The 19,997-nt window shown below is 38.6% G+C and overlaps 2 long non-coding RNA genes across 6 annotated transcripts in view; both read right to left on the bottom strand.

Moving 5' to 3' along the window:
• LOC127067523 (uncharacterized) overlaps positions 1 to 11,091 on the bottom strand; it is a 34,950-nt gene extending 23,859 nt beyond the window's left edge. For 4 of the 5 annotated variants that reach the window (XR_007782648.1, XR_007782650.1, XR_007782644.1 and 1 more), the window contains exons 1-2: positions 10,244 to 11,091; positions 3,864 to 3,973 (exon numbers count right to left, since the gene is read on the bottom strand). This is a non-coding gene — a long non-coding RNA (uncharacterized LOC127067523). The remainder of the gene's footprint in view (positions 1 to 3,863; positions 3,974 to 10,243) is intronic. The other variant, XR_007782647.1, reaches the window with a different exon arrangement.
• A 3,392-nt stretch (positions 11,092 to 14,483) lies between these two features.
• On the bottom strand, positions 14,484 to 19,437 carry LOC127067520 (uncharacterized). The gene is made up of 3 exons (XR_007782643.1): positions 18,493 to 19,437; positions 15,964 to 16,952; positions 14,484 to 15,193 (listed from the first exon to the last, which is right to left on the bottom strand). It is a non-coding gene; the product is annotated as an uncharacterized LOC127067520 (long non-coding RNA).
• Positions 19,438 to 19,997: the final 560 nt, after the last annotated feature.

Below are 19,997 nucleotides of genomic sequence, written 5' to 3'. Positions count from 1 at the left end.
TATTAACGTGGACCTTATCGTATTCCTTACCGCCTTCTGGAGTTCGATATATCTCGAACGGAACGCAAGACACTCTTCCAATTGTATGTTTCTTAAAGTACGTTTATTTCTATTTACGTGGACCTTATCGTATTCCTTTCCGCCTTCTGGAGTTCGATATATCTCGAAGGGAATGCAGGACACTCTTCTAATTGCTTGTTTCTTAATGTACATTTAATTCTATTAACGTGGACCTTATCGTATTCCTTTCCGCCTTCTGGAGTTCGATATATCTCGAACGGTAGGCAAGAAACTCTTCTAATTGCTTGTTTCTTAATGGACATTTATTTCTATTAATGAGATCCTTATCGTATTCCTTTCCGCCTTCTGGAGTTCGATATATCTCGAAGGGAAGGCAGGACACTCTTGTAATTGCTTGTTTCTTAACGTACACTCAATTCTATTAACGTGGACCTTATCGTATTCCTTTCCGCCTTCTGGAGTTCGATATATCTCGAACGGAAGGCACGACACTCTTCCAATTGTTTGTTTCTTAATGTACATTTAATTCTATTAATGAGGACCTTATCGTATTCCTTTCCGCCTTCTGGAGTTCGATATATCTCGAACGGAAGGCAAGACACTCTTCCAATTGTTTGTTTCTTAATGTACATTTAATTCTATTAATGAGGACCTTATCGTATTCCTTTCCGCCTTCTGGAGTTCGATATATCTCGAACGGAAGGCAAGACACTCTTCCAATTGTTTGTTTCTTAATGGACATTTATTTCTATTAATGAGATCTTTATCGTATTCCTTTCCGCCTTCTGGAGTTCGATATATCTCGAAGGGAATGCAGGACACTCTTCTAATTGCTTGTTTCTTAATGTACATTTAATTCTATTAACGTGGACCTTATCGTACTCCTTCCCGCCTTCTGGAGTTCGATATATCTCGAAGGGAATGCAGGACACTCTTCTAATTGCTTGTTTCTTAATGTACATTTAATTCTATTAACGTGGACCTTACAGTATTCCTTTCCGCCTTCCGGAGTTCGATATATCTCGAACGGGAGGCAGGACACTCTTCTAATTGCTTGTTTCTTAATGTACTTGTAATTCTATGAACGTGGACCTTATCGTATTCCTTTCCGCCTTCTAGAGTTCGATATATCTCGAACGGGAGGCAGGACACTCTTCTAATTGCTTGTTTCTTAATGTACATTTAATTCTATTAACTAGGACCTTATAGTATTCCTTTCCGTCTTCTGGAGTTCGATATATCTCGAACGGGAGGCAGGACACTCTTCTAATTGCTTGTTTCTTAATGTACATTTAATTCTATTAACGTGGACCTTATTGTATTCCTTTCCGTCTTCTGGAGTTCGATATATCTCGAACGGAAAGCAGGAGACTCTTCTAATTGCTTGTTTCTTAATGTACATTTAATTCTATTAACGTGGACCTTATTGTATTCCTTTCCGCCTTCTAGAGTTCGATATATCTCGAACGGGAGGCAGGACACTCTTCTAATTGCTTGTTTCTTAATGTACATTTAATTCTATTAACGTGGACCTTATCGTATTCCTTTCCGCCTTTTGGAGTTCGATATATCTCGAACGGAAGGCAGGACACTCTTCTAATTGCTTGTTTCTTAATGTTCATTTAATTCTATTAACGTCGACATTATAGTATTCCTTTCCGTCTTCTGGAGTTCGATATATCTCGAACGGAAAGCAGGAGACTCTTCTAATTGCTTGTTTCTTAATGTACATTTAATTCTATTAACGTGGACCTTATTGTATTCCTTTCCGCCTTCTAGAGTTCGATATATCTCGAACGGGAGGCAGGACACTCTTCTAATTGCTTGTTTCTTAATGTTCATTTAATTCTATTAACGTCGACATTATAGTATTCCTTTCCGTCTTCTGGAGTTCGGTATATCTCGAACGGAAAGCAGGAGACTCTTCTAATGGCTTGTTTCTTAATGTACATTTAATTCTATTAACGTGGACCTTATCGTATTCCTTTCCGCCTTCTGGAGTTCGATATATCTCGAACGGGAGGCAGGACACTCTTCTAATTGCTTGTTTCTTAATGTACATTTAATTCTATTAACGTGGACCTTATTGTATTCCTTTCCGCCTTCCGGAGTTCGATATATCTCGAACGGGAGGCAGGAGACTCTTCTAATTGCTTGTTTCTTAATGTACATTTAATTCTATTAACTAGGACCTTATAGTATTCCTTTCCGTCTTCTGGAGTTCGATATATCTCGAACGGAAAGCAGGAGACTCTTCTAATTGCTTGTTTCTTAAGGTACATTTAATTCTATTAACGTGGACCTTATCGTATTCCTTTCCGCCTTCTGGAGTTCGATATATCTCGAACGGGAGGCAGGACACTCTTCTAATTGCTTGTTTCTTAATGTACATTTAATTCTATTAACGTGGACCTTATCGTATTCCTTTGCCCCTTCTAGAGTTCGATATATCTCGAACGGGAGGCAGGACACTCTTCTAATTGCTTGTTTCTTAATGTACATTTAATTCTATTAACGTGGACCTTATTGTATTCCTTTCCGCCTTCTGGAGTTCGATATATCTCGAACGGGAGGCAGGAGACTCTTCTAATTGCTTGTTTCTTAATGTACATTTAATTCTATTAACTAGGACCTTATAGTATTCCTTTCCGTCTTCTGGAGTTCGATATATCTCGAAGGGAATGCAGGACACTCTTCCAATTGTTTGTTTCTTAATGGACATTTATTTCTATTAATGAGATCCTTATCGTATTCCTTTCCGCCTTCTGGAGTTCGATATATCTCGAAGGGAATGCAGGACACTCTTCTAATTGCTTGTTTCTTAATGGACATTTATTTCTATTAATGAGATCCTTATCGTATTCCTTTCCGCCTTCTGGAGTTCGATATATCTCGAAGGGAATGCAGGACACTCTTCTAATTGCTTGTTTCTTAACGTACATTCAATTCTATTAACGTGGACTTTATCGTATTCCTTTCCGCCTTTTGGAGTTCGATATATCTCGAAGGGAAGGCAAGACACTCTTCCAATTGTTTGTTTCTTAATGTGCATTCAATTCTATTAACGTGGACCTTATCGTATTCCTTACCGCCTTCTGGAGTTCGATATATCTCGAACGGAACGCAAGACACTCTTCTAATTGCTTGTTTCTTAATGTACATTCAATTCTATTAACGTGGACCTTATCGTATTCCTTTCCGCCTTCTGGAGTTCGATATATCTCGAACGGAAGGCAAGACACTCTTCCAATTGTTTGTTTCTTAATGGACATTTATTTCTATTAATGAGATCCTTATCGTATTCCTTTCCGCCTTCTGGAGTTCGATATATCTCGAAGGGAATGCAGGACACTCTTCTAATTGCTTGTTTCTTAATGGACATTTATTCCTATTAATGAGATCCTTATCGAATTCCTTTCCGCCTTCTGGAGTTCGATATATCTCGAAGGGAATGCAGGACACTCTTCTAATTGCTTGTTTCTTAACGTACATTCAATTCTATTAACGTGGACTTTATCGTATTCCTTTCCGCCTTTTGGAGTTCGATATATCTCGAAGGGAAGGCAAGACACTCTTCCAATTGTTTGTTTCTTAATGTGCATTCAATTCTATTAACGTGGACCTTATCGTATTCCTTACCGCCTTCTGGAGTTCGATATATCTCGAACGGAACGCAAGACACTCTTCCAATTGTTTGTTTCTTAATGTACATTTAAATCTATTAACGTGGACCTTATCGTATTCCTTTCCGCCTTCTGGAGTTCGATATATCTCGAACGGATGGCAGGACACTCTTCTAATTGCTTGTTTCTTAATGTGCATTCAATTCTATTAACGTGGACCTTATCGTATTCCTTACCGCCTTCTGGAGTTCGATATATCTCGAACGGAACGCAAGACACTCTTCCAATTGTTTGTTTCTTAATGTACGTTTATTTCTATTTACGTGGACCTTATCGTATTCCTTTCCGCCTTCTGGAGTTCGATATATCTCGAAGGGAAGGCAGGACACTCTTCTAATTGCTTGTTTCTTAATGGACATTTATTTCTATTAATGAGATCCTTATCGTATTCCTTTCCGCCTTCTGGAGTTCGACATATCTCGAACGAGAGGCAGGACACTCTTCTAATTGCTTGTTTCTTAATGTACATTCAATTCTATTAACGTGGACCTTATCGTACTCCTTCCCGCCTTCTGGAGTTCGATATATCTCGAACGGAAGGCAAGACACTCTTCCAATTGCTTGTTTCTTAATGTACATGTAATTTTATTAAAGTGGACCTTATCGTACTCCTTCCCGCCTTCTGGAGTTCGATATATCTCGAACGGATGGCAGGACACTCTTCTAATTGCTTGTTTCTTAATGTACATTCAATTCTATTAACGTGGACTTTATCGTATTTCTTACCCCCTTCTGGAGTTCGATATATATCGAAGGGACGGCAGGACAATCTTCTAATTGCTTGTTTCTTAATGGACATTTCTTTCTATTAATGAGATCCTTATCGTATTCCTTTCCGCCTTCAGGAGTTCGATATATCTCGTACGGAAGGCAAGACACTCTTCCAATTGTTTGTTTCTTAATGTACATTTAATTCTATTAACGTGGACCATATCGTATTCTTTTCCGCCTTCTGGAGTTCGATATATCTCGAACGGAACGCAAGACACTCTTCCAATTGTTTGTTTCTTAAGGGACATTTATTTCTATTAATGAGATCCTTATCGTATTCCTTTCCGCCTTCTGGAGTTCGATATATCTCGAAGGGAGGGCAGGACAATCTTCTAATTGCTTGTTTCTTAATGGACATTTATTTCTAATAATGATACCCTTATCGTATTCCTTTCCGCCTTCTGGAGTTCGATATATCTCGAACGGACGGCAAGACACTCTTCCAATTGTTTGTTTCTTAATCTACATTTAATTCTATTAACGTGGACCATATCGTATTCTTTTCCGCCTTCTGGAGTTCGATATATCTCGAACGGAAAACAAGACACTCTTCCAATTGTATGTTTCTTAATGTACATTCAATTCTATTAACGTGGACCTTATCGTACTCCTTCCCGCCTTCTGGAGTTCGATATATCTCGAACGGAAGGCAAGACACTCTTCCAATTGCTTGTTTCTTAATGTACATGTAATTTTATTAAAGTGGACCTTATCGTACTCCTTCCCGCCTTCTGGAGTTCGATATATCTCGAACGGATGGCAGGACACTCTTCTAATTGCTTGTTTCTTAATGTACATTTAATTCTATTAACGTAGACCTTATAGTATTCCTTTCCGCTTTCTAGAGTTCGATATATCTCGAACGGGAGGCAGGACACTCTTCTAATTGCTTGTTTCTGAATGTACATTTAATTCTATTAACGTGGACCTTATCGTATTCCTTTCCGCCTTCTGGAGTTCGATATATCTCGAACGGGAGGCAGGAAACTCTTCTAATTGCTTGTTTCTTACTGTACATTTAATTCTTTTAACTAGGACCTTATAGTATTACTTTCCGTCTTCTGGAGTTCGATATATCTCGAACGGAGGGCAGGAGACTCTTCTAATTGCTTGTTTCTTAATGTACATTTAATTCTATTAACGTGGACCTTATTGTATTCCTTTCCGCCTTCTGGAGTTCGATATATCTCGAACGGGAGGCAGGACACTCTTCTAATTGCTTGTTTCTTAATGTACATTTAATTCTATTAACGTGGACCTTATCGTATTCCTTTCCGCCTTCTGGAGTTCCATATATCTCGAACGGGAGGCAGGACACTCTTCTAATTGCTTGTTTCTTAATGTGCATTTAATTCTATTAACGTGGACCTTATCGTATTCCTTTCCGTCTTCTGGAGTTCGATATATCTCGAACGGAGGGCAGGACACTCTTCTAATTGCTTGTTTCTTAATATTCATTTAATTCTATTAACGTGGACCTTATCGTATTCCTTTCCGCTTTCTAGAGTTCGATATATCTCGAACGGGAGGCAGGACACTCTTCTAATTGCTTGTTTCTTAATGTACATTTAATTCTATTAATGTGGACCTTATCGTATTCCTTTCCGCCTTCTGGAGTTCGATATATCTCGAACGGGAGGCAGGACACTCTTGTAATTGCATGTTTCCTAATGTACATTTAATTCTATTAACGTGGACCTTATAGTATTCCTTTCCGCCTTCTGGAGTCCGATATATCTCGAACGGGAGGCAGGACAATCTTCTAATTGCTTGTTTCTTAATGTACATTTAATTCTATTAACGTGGACCTTATAGTATTCCTTTCCGCTTTCTAGAGTTCGATATATCTCGAACGGGAGGCAGGACACTCTTCCAATTGCTTGTTTCTTAATGTACATTTAATTCTATTAACGTGGACCTTATTGTATTCCTTTCCGCCTTCTGGAGTTCGATATATCTCGAACGGAAGGCAGGACACTCTTCTAATTGCTTGTTTCTTAATGTACATTTAATTCTATTAACGTGGACCTTATAGTATTCCTTTCCGTCTTCTGGAGTTCGATATATCTCGAACGGAGGGCAGGAGACTCTTCTAATTGCTTGTTTCTTAATGTACATTTAATTCTATTAACTAGGACCTTATAGTATTCCTTTCCGTCTTCTGGTGTTCGATATATCTCGAACGGGAGGCAGGACACTCTTCTAATTGCTTGTTTCTTAATGGACATTTATTTCTATTAATGAGATCCTTATCGTATTCCTTTCCGCCTTCTGGAGTTCGATATATCTCGAAGGGAAGGCAGGACACTCTTGTAATTGCTTGTTTCTTAACGTACACTCAATTCTATTAACGTGGACCTTATCGTATTCCTTTCCGCCTTCTGGAGTTCGATATATCTCGAACGGAAGGCACGACACTCTTCCAATTGTTTGTTTCTTAATGTACATTTAATTCTATTAATGAGGACCTTATCGTATTCCTTTCCGCCTTCTGGAGTTCGATATATCTCGAACGGAAGGCAAGACACTCTTCCAATTGTTTGTTTCTTAATGTACATTTAATTCTATTAATGAGGACCTTATCGTATTCCTTTCCGCCTTCTGGAGTTCGATATATCTCGAACGGAAGGCAAGACACTCTTCCAATTGTTTGTTTCTTAATGGACATTTATTTCTATTAATGAGATCTTTATCGTATTCCTTTCCGCCTTCTGGAGTTCGATATATCTCGAAGGGAATGCAGGACACTCTTCTAATTGCTTGTTTCTTAATGTACATTTAATTCTATTAACGTGGACCTTATCGTACTCCTTCCCGCCTTCTGGAGTTCGATATATCTCGAAGGGAATGCAGGACACTCTTCTAATTGCTTGTTTCTTAATGTACATTTAATTCTATTAACGTGGACCTTACAGTATTCCTTTCCGCCTTCCGGAGTTCGATATATCTCGAACGGGAGGCAGGACACTCTTCTAATTGCTTGTTTCTTAATGTACTTGTAATTCTATGAACGTGGACCTTATCGTATTCCTTTCCGCCTTCTAGAGTTCGATATATCTCGAACGGGAGGCAGGACACTCTTCTAATTGCTTGTTTCTTAATGTACATTTAATTCTATTAACTAGGACCTTATAGTATTCCTTTCCGTCTTCTGGAGTTCGATATATCTCGAACGGGAGGCAGGACACTCTTCTAATTGCTTGTTTCTTAATGTACATTTAATTCTATTAACGTGGACCTTATCGTATTCCTTTCCGTCTTCTGGAGTTCGATATATCTCGAACGGAAAGCAGGAGACTCTTCTAATTGCTTGTTTCTTAATGTACATTTAATTCTATTAACGTGGACCTTATTGTATTCCTTTCCGCCTTCTAGAGTTCGATATATCTCGAACGGGAGGCAGGACACTCTTCTAATTGCTTGTTTCTTAATGTACATTTAATTCTATTAACGTGGACCTTATCGTATTCCTTTCCGCCTTTTGGAGTTCGATATATCTCGAACGGAAGGCAGGACACTCTTCTAATTGCTTGTTTCTTAATGTTCATTTAATTCTATTAACGTCGACATTATAGTATTCCTTTCCGTCTTCTGGAGTTCGATATATCTCGAACGGAAAGCAGGAGACTCTTCTAATTGCTTGTTTCTTAATGTACATTTAATTCTATTAACGTGGACCTTATTGTATTCCTTTCCGCCTTCTAGAGTTCGATATATCTCGAACGGGAGGCAGGACACTCTTCTAATTGCTTGTTTCTTAATGTTCATTTAATTCTATTAACGTCGACATTATAGTATTCCTTTCCGTCTTCTGGAGTTCGATATATCTCGAACGGAAAGCAGGAGACTCTTCTAATGGCTTGTTTCTTAATGTACATTTAATTCTATTAACGTGGACCTTATCGTATTCCTTTCCGCCTTCTGGAGTTCGATATATCTCGAACGGGAGGCAGGACACTCTTCTAATTGCTTGTTTCTTAATGTACATTTAATTCTATTAACGTGGACCTTATTGTATTCCTTTCCGCCTTCCGGAGTTCGATATATCTCGAACGGGAGGCAGGAGACTCTTCTAATTGCTTGTTTCTTAATGTACATTTAATTCTATTAACTAGGACCTTATAGTATTCCTTTCCGTCTTCTGGAGTTCGATATATCTCGAACGGAAAGCAGGAGACTCTTCTAATTGCTTGTTTCTTAAGGTACATTTAATTCTATTAACGTGGACCTTATCGTATTCCTTTCCGCCTTCTGGAGTTCGATATATCTCGAACGGGAGGCAGGACACTCTTCTAATTGCTTGTTTCTTAATGTACATTTAATTCTATTAACGTGGACCTTATCGTATTCCTTTGCCCCTTCTAGAGTTCGATATATCTCGAACGGGAGGCAGGACACTCTTCTAATTGCTTGTTTCTTAATGTACATTTAATTCTATTAACGTGGACCTTATTGTATTCCTTTCCGCCTTCTGGAGTTCGATATATCTCGAACGGGAGGCAGGAGACTCTTCTAATTGCTTGTTTCTTAATGTACATTTAATTCTATTAACTAGGACCTTATAGTATTCCTTTCCGTCTTCTGGAGTTCGATATATCTCGAAGGGAATGCAGGACACTCTTCCAATTGTTTGTTTCTTAATGGACATTTATTTCTATTAATGAGATCCTTATCGTATTCCTTTCCGCCTTCTGGAGTTCGATATATCTCGAAGGGAATGCAGGACACTCTTCTAATTGCTTGTTTCTTAATGGACATTTATTCCTATTAATGAGATCCTTATCGAATTCCTTTCCGCCTTCTGGAGTTCGATATATCTCGAAGGGAATGCAGGACACTCTTCTAATTGCTTGTTTCTTAACGTACATTCAATTCTATTAACGTGGACTTTATCGTATTCCTTTCCGCCTTTTGGAGTTCGATATATCTCGAAGGGAAGGCAAGACACTCTTCCAATTGTTTGTTTCTTAATGTGCATTCAATTCTATTAACGTGGACCTTATCGTATTCCTTACGGCCTTCTGGAGTTCGATATATCTCGAACGGAACGCAAGACACTCTTCTAATTGCTTGTTTCTTAATGTACATTCAATTCTATTAACGTGGACCTTATCGTATTCCTTTCCGCCTTCTGGAGTTCGATATATCTCGAACGGAAGGCAAGACACTCTTCCAATTGTTTGTTTCTTAATGGACATTTATTTCTATTAATGAGATCCTTATCGTATTCCTTTCCGCCTTCTGGAGTTCGATATATCTCGAAGGGAATGCAGGACACTCTTCTAATTGCTTGTTTCTTAATGGACATTTATTCCTATTAATGAGATCCTTATCGAATTCCTTTCCGCCTTCTGGAGTTCGATATATCTCGAAGGGAATGCAGGACACTCTTCTAATTGCTTGTTTCTTAACGTACATTCAATTCTATTAACGTGGACTTTATCGTATTCCTTTCCGCCTTTTGGAGTTCGATATATCTCGAAGGGAAGGCAAGACACTCTTCCAATTGTTTGTTTCTTAATGTGCATTCAATTCTATTAACGTGGACCTTATCGTATTCCTTACCGCCTTCTGGAGTTCGATATATCTCGAACGGAACGCAAGACACTCTTCCAATTGTTTGTTTCTTAATGTACATTTAAATCTATTAACGTGGACCTTATCGTATTCCTTTCCGCCTTCTGGAGTTCGATATATCTCGAACGGATGGCAGGACACTCTTCTAATTGCTTGTTTCTTAATGTGCATTCAATTCTATTAACGTGGACCTTATCGTATTCCTTACCGCCTTCTGGAGTTCGATATATCTCGAACGGAACGCAAGACACTCTTCCAATTGTTTGTTTCTTAATGTACGTTTATTTCTATTTACGTGGACCTTATCGTATTCCTTTCCGCCTTCTGGAGTTCGATATATCTCGAAGGGAAGGCAGGACACTCTTCTAATTGCTTGTTTCTTAATGGACATTTATTTCTATTAATGAGATCCTTATCGTATTCCTTTCCGCCTTCTGGAGTTCGACATATCTCGAACGGGAGGCAGGACACTCTTCTAATTGCTTGTTTCTTAATGTACATTCAATTCTATTAACGTGGACCTTATCGTACTCCTTCCCGCCTTCTGGAGTTCGATATATCTCGAACGGAAGGCAAGACACTCTTCCAATTGCTTGTTTCTTAATGTACATGTAATTTTATTAAAGTGGACCTTATCGTACTCCTTCCCGCCTTCTGGAGTTCGATATATCTCGAACGGATGGCAGGACACTCTTCTAATTGCTTGTTTCTTAATGTACATTCAATTCTATTAACGTGGACTTTATCGTATTTCTTACCCCCTTCTGGAGTTCGATATATATCGAAGGGACGGCAGGACAATCTTCTAATTGCTTGTTTCTTAATGGACATTTCTTTCTATTAATGAGATCCTTATCGTATTCCTTTCCGCCTTCAGGAGTTCGATATATCTCGTACGGAAGGCAAGACACTCTTCCAATTGTTTGTTTCTTAATGTACATTTAATTCTATTAACGTGGACCATATCGTATTCTTTTCCGCCTTCTGGAGTTCGATATATCTCGAACGGAACGCAAGACACTCTTCCAATTGTTTGTTTCTTAAGGGACATTTATTTCTATTAATGAGATCCTTATCGTATTCCTTTCCGCCTTCTGGAGTTCGATATATCTCGAAGGGAGGGCAGGACAATCTTCTAATTGCTTGTTTCTTAATGGACATTTATTTCTAATAATGATATCCTTATCGTATTCCTTTCCGCCTTCTGGAGTTCGATATATCTCGAACGGACGGCAAGACACTCTTCCAATTGTTTGTTTCTTAATCTACATTTAATTCTATTAACGTGGACCATATCGTATTCTTTTCCGCCTTCTGGAGTTCGATATATCTCGAACGGAAAACAAGACACTCTTCCAATTGTATGTTTCTTAATGTACATTCAATTCTATTAACGTGGACCTTATCGTACTCCTTCCCGCCTTCTGGAGTTCGATATATCTCGAACGGAAGGCAAGACACTCTTCCAATTGCTTGTTTCTTAATGTACATGTAATTTTATTAAAGTGGACCTTATCGTACTCCTTCCCGCCTTCTGGAGTTCGATATATCTCGAACGGATGGCAGGACACTCTTCTAATTGCTTGTTTCTTAATGGACATTTATTTCTATTAATGAGATCCTTATCGTATTCCTTTCCGCCTTCTGGAGTTCGATATATCTCGAAGGGAAGGCAGGACACTCTTCCAATTGTTTGTTTCTTAATGGACATTTATTTCTATTAACGTGGACCATATCGTATTCTTTTCCGCCTTCTGGAGTTCGATATATCTCGAACGGACGGCAAGACACTCTTCCAATTGTTTGTTTCTTAATCTACATTTAATTCTATTAACGTGGACCATATCGTATTCTTTTCCGCCTTCTGGAGTTCGATATATCTCGAACGGATGGCAGGACACTCTTCTAATTGCTTGTTTCTTAATGGACATTTATTTCTATTAATGAGATCCTTATCGTATTCCTTTCCGCCTTCTGGAGTTCGATATATCTCGAAGGGAGGGCAGGACAATCTTCTAATTGCTTGTTTCTTAATGGACATTTATTTCTATTAATGAGATCCTTATCGTATTCCTTTCCGCCTTCTGGAGTTCGATATATCTCGAAGGGAAGGCAGGACACTCTTCCAATTGTTTGTTTCTTAATGGACATTTATTTCTATTAATGAGATCCTTATCGTATTCCTTTCCGCCTTCTGGAGTTCGATATATCTCGAAGGGAAGGCAGGACACTCTTCTAATTGCTTGTTTCTTAATGTACATTCAATTCTATTAACGTGGACCTTATCGTATTCCTTTCCGCTTTCTAGAGTTCGATATATCTCGAACGGGAGGCAGGACACTCTTCTAATTGCTTGTTTCTTAATGTACATTTAATTCTATTAACGTGGACCTTATCGTATTCCTTTCCGCCTTCTGGAGTTCGATATATCTCGAACGGGAGGCAGGACAATCTTCTCATTGCTTATTTCTTAATGTACATTTAATTCTATTAAGATGGACCTTATCGTATTCCTTTCCGCCTTCTGGAGTTCGATATATCTCGAACGGGAGGCAGGACACTCTTCTAATTGCTTGTTTCTTAATGTACATTTAATTCTATTAACGTGGACCTTATCGTGTTCTTTTCCGCCTTCTAGAGTTCGATATATCTCGAACGGAAGGCAGGACACTCTTCTAATTGCTTGTTTCTTAATGTACATTTAATTCTATTAACGTGGACCTTATCGTATTCCTTTCCGCTTACTAGTGTTCGATATATCTCGAACGGGAGGCAGGACACTCTTCTAATTGCTTGTTTCTTAATGTACATTTAATTCTATTAACGTGGACCTTATCGTATTCCTTTCCGCCATCTGGAGTTCGATATATCTCGAACGGGAGGCAGGACACTCTTCTAATTGCTTGTTTCTTAATGTACATTTAATTCTATTAACGTGGACCTTATAGTATTCCTTTCCGCTTTCTAGAGTTCGATATATCTCGAACGGGAGGCAGGACACTCTTCTAATTGTTTGTTTCTTAATGTACATTTAATTCTATTAACGTGGACCTTATCGTATTCCTTTCCGCCTTCTGGAGTTCGATATATCTCGAACGGGAGGCAGGACAATCTTCTAATTGCTTGTTTCTTAATGTACATTTAATTCTATTAACGTGGACCTTATAGTATTCCTTTCCGCTTTCTAGAGTTCGATATATCTCGAACGGGAGGCAGGACACTCTTCTAATTGCTTGTTTCTTAATGTACATTTAATTCTATTAACGTGGACCTTATCGTATTCCTTTCCGCTTACTAGAGTTCGATATATCTCGAACGGGAGGCAGGACACTCTTCTAATTGCTTGTTTCTTAATGTACATTTAATTCTATTAACGTGGACCTTATCGTATTCCTTTCCGCCTTCTGGAGTTCGATATATCTCGAACGGGAGGCAGGACACTCTTCTAATTGCTCGTTTCTTAATGTACATTTAATTCTATTAATGTGGACCTTATCGTATTCCTTTCCGCTTTCTAGAGTTCGATATATCTCGAACGGGAGGCAGGAAACTCTTCTAATTGCTTGTTTCTTAATGTACATTTAATTCTATTAACGTGGACCTTATCGTATTCCTTTCCGCCTTCTGGAGTTCGATATATCTCGAACGGGAGGCAGGACACTCTTCTAATTGCTTGTTTCTTAATGTACATTTAATTCTATTAACGTGGACCTTATCGTATTCCTTTCCGCCTTCTGGAGTTCGATATATCTCGAACGGGAGACAGGACACTCTTCTAATTGCTTGTTTCTTAATGTACATTTAATTCTATTAACGTAGACCTTATAGTATTCCTTTCCGCTTTCTAGAGTTCGATATATCTCGAACGGGAGGCAGGACACTCTTCTAATTGCTTGTTTCTGAATGTACATTTAATTCTATTAACGTGGACCTTATCGTATTCCTTTCCGCCTTCTGGAGTTCGATATATCTCGAACGGGAGGCAGGAAACTCTTCTAATTGCTTGTTTCTTACTGTACATTTAATTCTTTTAACTAGGACCTTATAGTATTACTTTCCGTCTTCTGGAGTTCGATATATCTCGAACGGAGGGCAGGAGACTCTTCTAATTGCTTGTTTCTTAATGTACATTTAATTCTATTAACGTGGACCTTATTGTATTCCTTTCCGCCTTCTGGAGTTCGATATATCTCGAACGGGAGGCAGGACACTCTTCTAATTGCTTGTTTCTTAATGTACATTTAATTCTATTAACGTGGACCTTATCGTATTCCTTTCCGCCTTCTGGAGTTCCATATATCTCGAACGGGAGGCAGGACACTCTTCTAATTGCTTGTTTCTTAATGTGCATTTAATTCTATTAACGTGGACCTTATCGTATTCCTTTCCGTCTTCTGGAGTTCGATATATCTCGAACGGAAGGCAGGACACTCTTCTAATTGCTTGTTTCTTAATGTACATTTAATTCTAATAACGTGGACTTTATCGTATTCCTGTCCGCCTTCTGGAGTTCGATATATCTCGAACGGGAGGCAGGACACTCTTCTAATTGCTTGTTTCTTAATGTACGTTTAATTCTATTAACGTGGACCTTATTGTATTCCTTTCCGCCATCTGGAGTTCGATATATCTCGAACGGAAGGCAGGACACTCTTCTAATTGCATGTTTCTTAATGTACATTTAATTCTATTATCGTGGACCTTATCGTATCCCTTTCCGCCTTCTAGAGTTCGATATATCTCGAACGGAAGGCAGGAGACTCTTCTAATTGCTTGTTTCTTAATGTACGTTTAATTCTATTAACGTGGACCTTATTTTATTCCTTTCCGCCTTCTGGAGTTCGATATATCTCGAACGGGAGGCAGGACACTCTTCTAATTGCTTGTTTCTTAATATACATTTAATTCTATTAACGTGGACCTTATCGTATTCCTTCCCGCCTTCTGGAGTTCGATATATCTCGAACGGGAGGCAGGACACTCTTCTAATTGCTTGTTTCTTACTGTACATTTAATTCTATTAACTAGGACCTTATAGTATTCCTTTCCGTCTTCTGGAGTACGATATATCTCGAACGGAAGGCAGGACACTCTTCTAATTGCATGTTTCTTAATGTACATTTAATTCTATTAACGTGGACCTTATCGTATTCCTTTCCGCCTTCTAGAGTTCGATATATCTCGAACGGAAGGCAGGACACTCTTCTAATTGCTTGTTTCTTAATGTACATTTAATTCTATTAACGTGGACTTTATCGTATTCCTTTCCGCCTTCTGGAGTTCGATATATCTCGAACGGAAGGCAGGACACTCTTCTAATTGCTTGTTTCTTAATGTACATTTAATTCTATTAACGTGGACTTTATCGTATTCCTTTCCGCCTTCTGGAGTTCGATATATCTCGAACGGGAGACAGGACACTCTTCTAATTGCTTGTTTCTTAATGTACGTTTAATTCTATTAACGTGGACCTTATCGTATTCCTTTCCGTATTCTGGAGTTCGATATATCTCGAACGGAAGGCAGGACACTCTTCTAATTGCATGTTTCTTAATGTACATTTAATTCTATTAACGTGGACCTTATCGTATTCCTTTCCGCCTTCTAGAGTTCGATATATCTCGAACGGAAGGCAGGACACTCTTCTAATTGCTTGTTTCTTAATGTACATTTAATTCTATTAACGTGGACTTTATCGTATTCCTTTCCGCCTTCTGGAGTTCGATATATCTCGAACGGGAGACAGGACACTCTTCTAATTGCTTGTTTCTTAATGTACGTTTAATTCTATTAACGTGGACCTTATTGTATTCCTTTCCGCCTTCTGGAGTTCGATATATCTCGAACGGAAGGCAGGACACTCTTCTAATTGCATGTTTCTTAATGTACATTTAATTCTATTAACGTGGACCTTATCGTATTCCTTTCCGCCTTCTAGAGTTCGATATATCTCGAACGGGAGGCAGGACACTCTTCTAATTGCTTGTTTCTTAATGTACATTTAATTCTATTAACGTGGACCTTATCGTATTCCTTTCCCCTTCTGGAGTTCGATATATCTCGAACGGGAGGCAGGACACTCTTCTAATTGCTTGTTTCTTACTGTACATTTAATTCTATTAACTAGGACCTCATAGTATTCCTTTCCGTCTTCTGGAGTTCGATATATCTCGAACGGAAGGCAGGACACTCTTCTAATTGCATGTTTCTTAATGTACATTTAATTCTATTAACGTGGACCTTATCGTATTCCTTTCCGCCTTCTAGAGTTCGATATATCTCGAACGGAAGGCAGGACACTCTTCTAATTGCTTGTTTCTTAATGTACGTTTAATTCTATTAACTAGGACCTTATAGTATTCCTTTCCGTCTTCTGGTGTTCGATATATCTCGAACGGTAGGCAGGACACTCTTCTAATTGCTTGTTTCTTAATGTACGTTTAATTCTATTAACGTGGACCTTATTGTATTCCTTTCCGCCTTCTGGAGTTCGATATATCTCGAACGGAAGGCAGGACACTCTTCTAATTGCATGTTTCTTAATGTACATTTAATTCTATTAACGTGGACCTTATCGTATTCCTTTCCGCCTTCTGGAGTTCGATATATCTCGAACGGGAGGCAGGACACTCTTCTAATTGCTTGTTTCTTAATGTACATTTAATTCTATTAACGTGGACCTTATCGTATTCCTTCCCGCCTTCTGGAGTTCGATATATCTCGAACGGGAGGCAGGACACTCTTCTAATTGCTTGTTTCTTACTGTACATTTAATTCTATTAACTAGGACCTTATAGTATTCCTTTCCGTCTTCTGGAGTACGATATATCTCGAACGGAAGGCAGGACACTCTTCTAATTGCATGTTTCTTAATGTACATTTAATTCTATTAACGTGGACCTTATCGTATTCCTTTCCGCCTTCTAGAGTTCGATATATCTCGAACGGAAGACAGGACACTCTTCTAATTGCATGTTTCTTAATGTACATTTAATTCTATTAACGTGGACCTTATCGTATTCCTTTCCGCCTTCTAGAGTTCGATATATCTCGAACGGAAGACAGGACACTCTTCTAATTGCACGTTTCTTAATATACATTTAATTCTATTATCGTGGACCTTATTGTATTCATTTCCGCCTTCTGGAGTTCGATATATCTCGAACGGGAGGCAGGACACTCTTCTAATTGCTTGTTTCTTAATGTACATTTAATTCTATTAACGTGGACCTTATTTTATTCCTTTCCGCCTTCTGGAGTTCGATATATCTCGAACGGGAGGCAGGACACTCTTCTAATTGCTTGTTTCTTAATATACATTTAATTCTATTAACGTGGACCTTATCGTATTCCTTCCCGCCTTCTGGAGTTCGATATATCTCGAACGGGAGGCAGGACACTCTTCTAATTGCTTGTTTCTTACTGTACATTTAATTCTATTAACTAGGACCTTATAGTATTCCTTTCCGTCTTCTGGAGTACGATATATCTCGAACGGAAGGCAGGACACTCTTCTAATTGCATGTTTCTTAATGTACATTTAATTCTATTAACTAGGACCTCATAGTATTCCTTTCCGTCTTCTGGAGTTCGATATATCTCGAACGGAAGGCAGGACACTCTTCTAATTGCATGTTTCTTAATGTACATTTAATTCTATTAACGTGGACCTTATCGTATTCCTTTCCGCCTTCTAGAGTTCGATATATCTCGAACGGGAGGCAGGACACTCTTCTAATTGCTTGTTTCTTACTGTACATTTAATTCTATTAACTAGGACCTCATAGTATTCCATTCCGCCTTCTAGAGTTCGATATATCTCGAACGGAAGGCAGGACACTCTTCTAATTGCATGTTTCTTAATGTACATTTAATTCTATTAACGTGGACCATATCGTATTCTTTTCCGCCTTCTGGAGTTCGATATATCTCGAACGGGAGGCAGGACACTCTTCTAATTGCTTGTTTCTTACTGTACATTTAATTCTATTAACTAGGACCTTATAGTATTCCTTTCCGTATTCTGGAGTTCGATATATCTCGAACGGAAGGCAGGACACTCTTCTAATTGCATGTTTCTTAATGTACATTTAATTCTATTAACGTGGACCTTATCGTATTCCTTTCCGCCTTCTAGAGTTCGATATATCTCGAACGGAAGGCAGGACACTCTTCTAATTGCTTGTTTCTTAATGTACATTTAATTCTATTAACGTGGACTTTATCGTATTCCTTTCCGCCTTCTGGAGTTCGATATATCTCGAACGGGAGACAGGACACTCTTCTAATTGCTTGTTTCTTAATGTACGTTTAATTCTATTAACGTGGACCTTATTGTATTCCTTTCCGCCTTCTGGAGTTCGATATATCTCGAACGGAAGGCAGGACACTCTTCTAATTGCATGTTTCTTAATGTACATTTAATTCTATTAACGTGGACCTTATCGTATTCCTTTCCGCCTTCTAGAGTTCGATATATCTCGAACGGGAGGCAGGACACTCTTCTAATTGCTTGTTTCTTAATGTACATTTAATTCTATTAACGTGGACCTTATCGTATTCCTTTCCCCTTCTGGAGTTCGATATATCTCGAACGGGAGGCAGGACACTCTTCTAATTGCTTGTTTCTTACTGTACATTTAATTCTATTAACTAGGACCTCATAGTATTCCTTTCCGTCTTCTGGAGTTCGATATATCTCGAACGGAAGGCAGGACACTCTTCTAATTGCATGTTTCTTAATGTACATTTAATTCTATTAACGTGGACCTTATAGTATTCATTTCCGTCTTCTGGAGTTCGATATATCTCGAACGGAGGGCAGGAGACTCTTCTAATTGCTTGTTTCTTAATGTACATTTAATTCTATTAACGTGGACCTTATCGTATTCCTTTCCGCCTTCTAGAGTTCGATATATCTCGAACGGGAGGCAGGACACTCTTCTAATTGCTTGTTTCTTAATGTACATTTAATTCTATTAACGTGGACCTTATCGTATTCCTTTCCCCTTCTGGAGTTCGATATATCTCGAACGGGAGGCAGGACACTCTTCTAATTGCTTGTTTCTTACTGTACATTTAATTCTATTAACTAGGACCTCATAGTATTCCTTTCCGTCTTCTGGAGTTCGATATATCTCGAACGGAAGGCAGGACACTCTTCTAATTGCTTGTTTCTTAATGTACATTTAATTCTATTAACGTGGACATTATAGTATTCCTTTCCGTCTTCTGGAGTTCGATATATCTCGAACGGAGGGCAGGAGACTCTTCTAATTGCTTGTTTCTTAATGTACATTTAATTCTATTAACGTGGACCTTATTGTATTCCTTTCCGCCTTCTGGAGTTCGATATATCTCGAACGGGAGGCAGGACACTCTTCTAATTGCATGTTTCTTAATGTACATTTAATTCTATTAACGTGGACCTTATCGTATTCCTTTCCGCCTTCTAGAGTTCGATATATCTCGAACGGAAGGCAGGAGACTCTTCTAATTGCTTGTTTCTTAATGTACATTTAATTCTATTAACGTGGACCTTATCGTATTCCATTCCGCCTTCTAGAGTTCGATATATCTCGAACGGAAGGCAGGACACTCTTCTAATTGCATGTTTCTTAATGTACATTTAATTCTATTAACGTGGACCTTATTGTATTCCTTTCCGCCTTCTGGAGTTCGATATATCTCGAACGGGAGGCAGGACACTCTTCTAATTGCATGTTTCTTAATGTACATTTAATTCTATTAACGTGGACCTTATCGTATTCCTTTCCGCCTTCTGGAGTTCGATATATCTCGAACGGGAGGCAGGACACTCTTCTAATTGCTTGTTTCTTAATGTACATTTAATTCTATTAACGTGGACCTTATTGTATTCCTTTCCGCCTTCTGGAGTTCGATATATCTCGAATGGGAGGCAGGACAATCTTCTAATTGCTTGTT

The sequence above is a fragment of the Vespula vulgaris genome, chromosome 1, assembly GCF_905475345.1.
Source record: "Vespula vulgaris chromosome 1, iyVesVulg1.1, whole genome shotgun sequence".
Lineage (NCBI taxonomy): Eukaryota > Metazoa > Arthropoda > Insecta > Hymenoptera > Vespidae > Vespula > Vespula vulgaris.
Note: the sequence above shows the minus strand (reverse complement) of the source record. Positions and strands in the feature narration are given on the sequence as shown.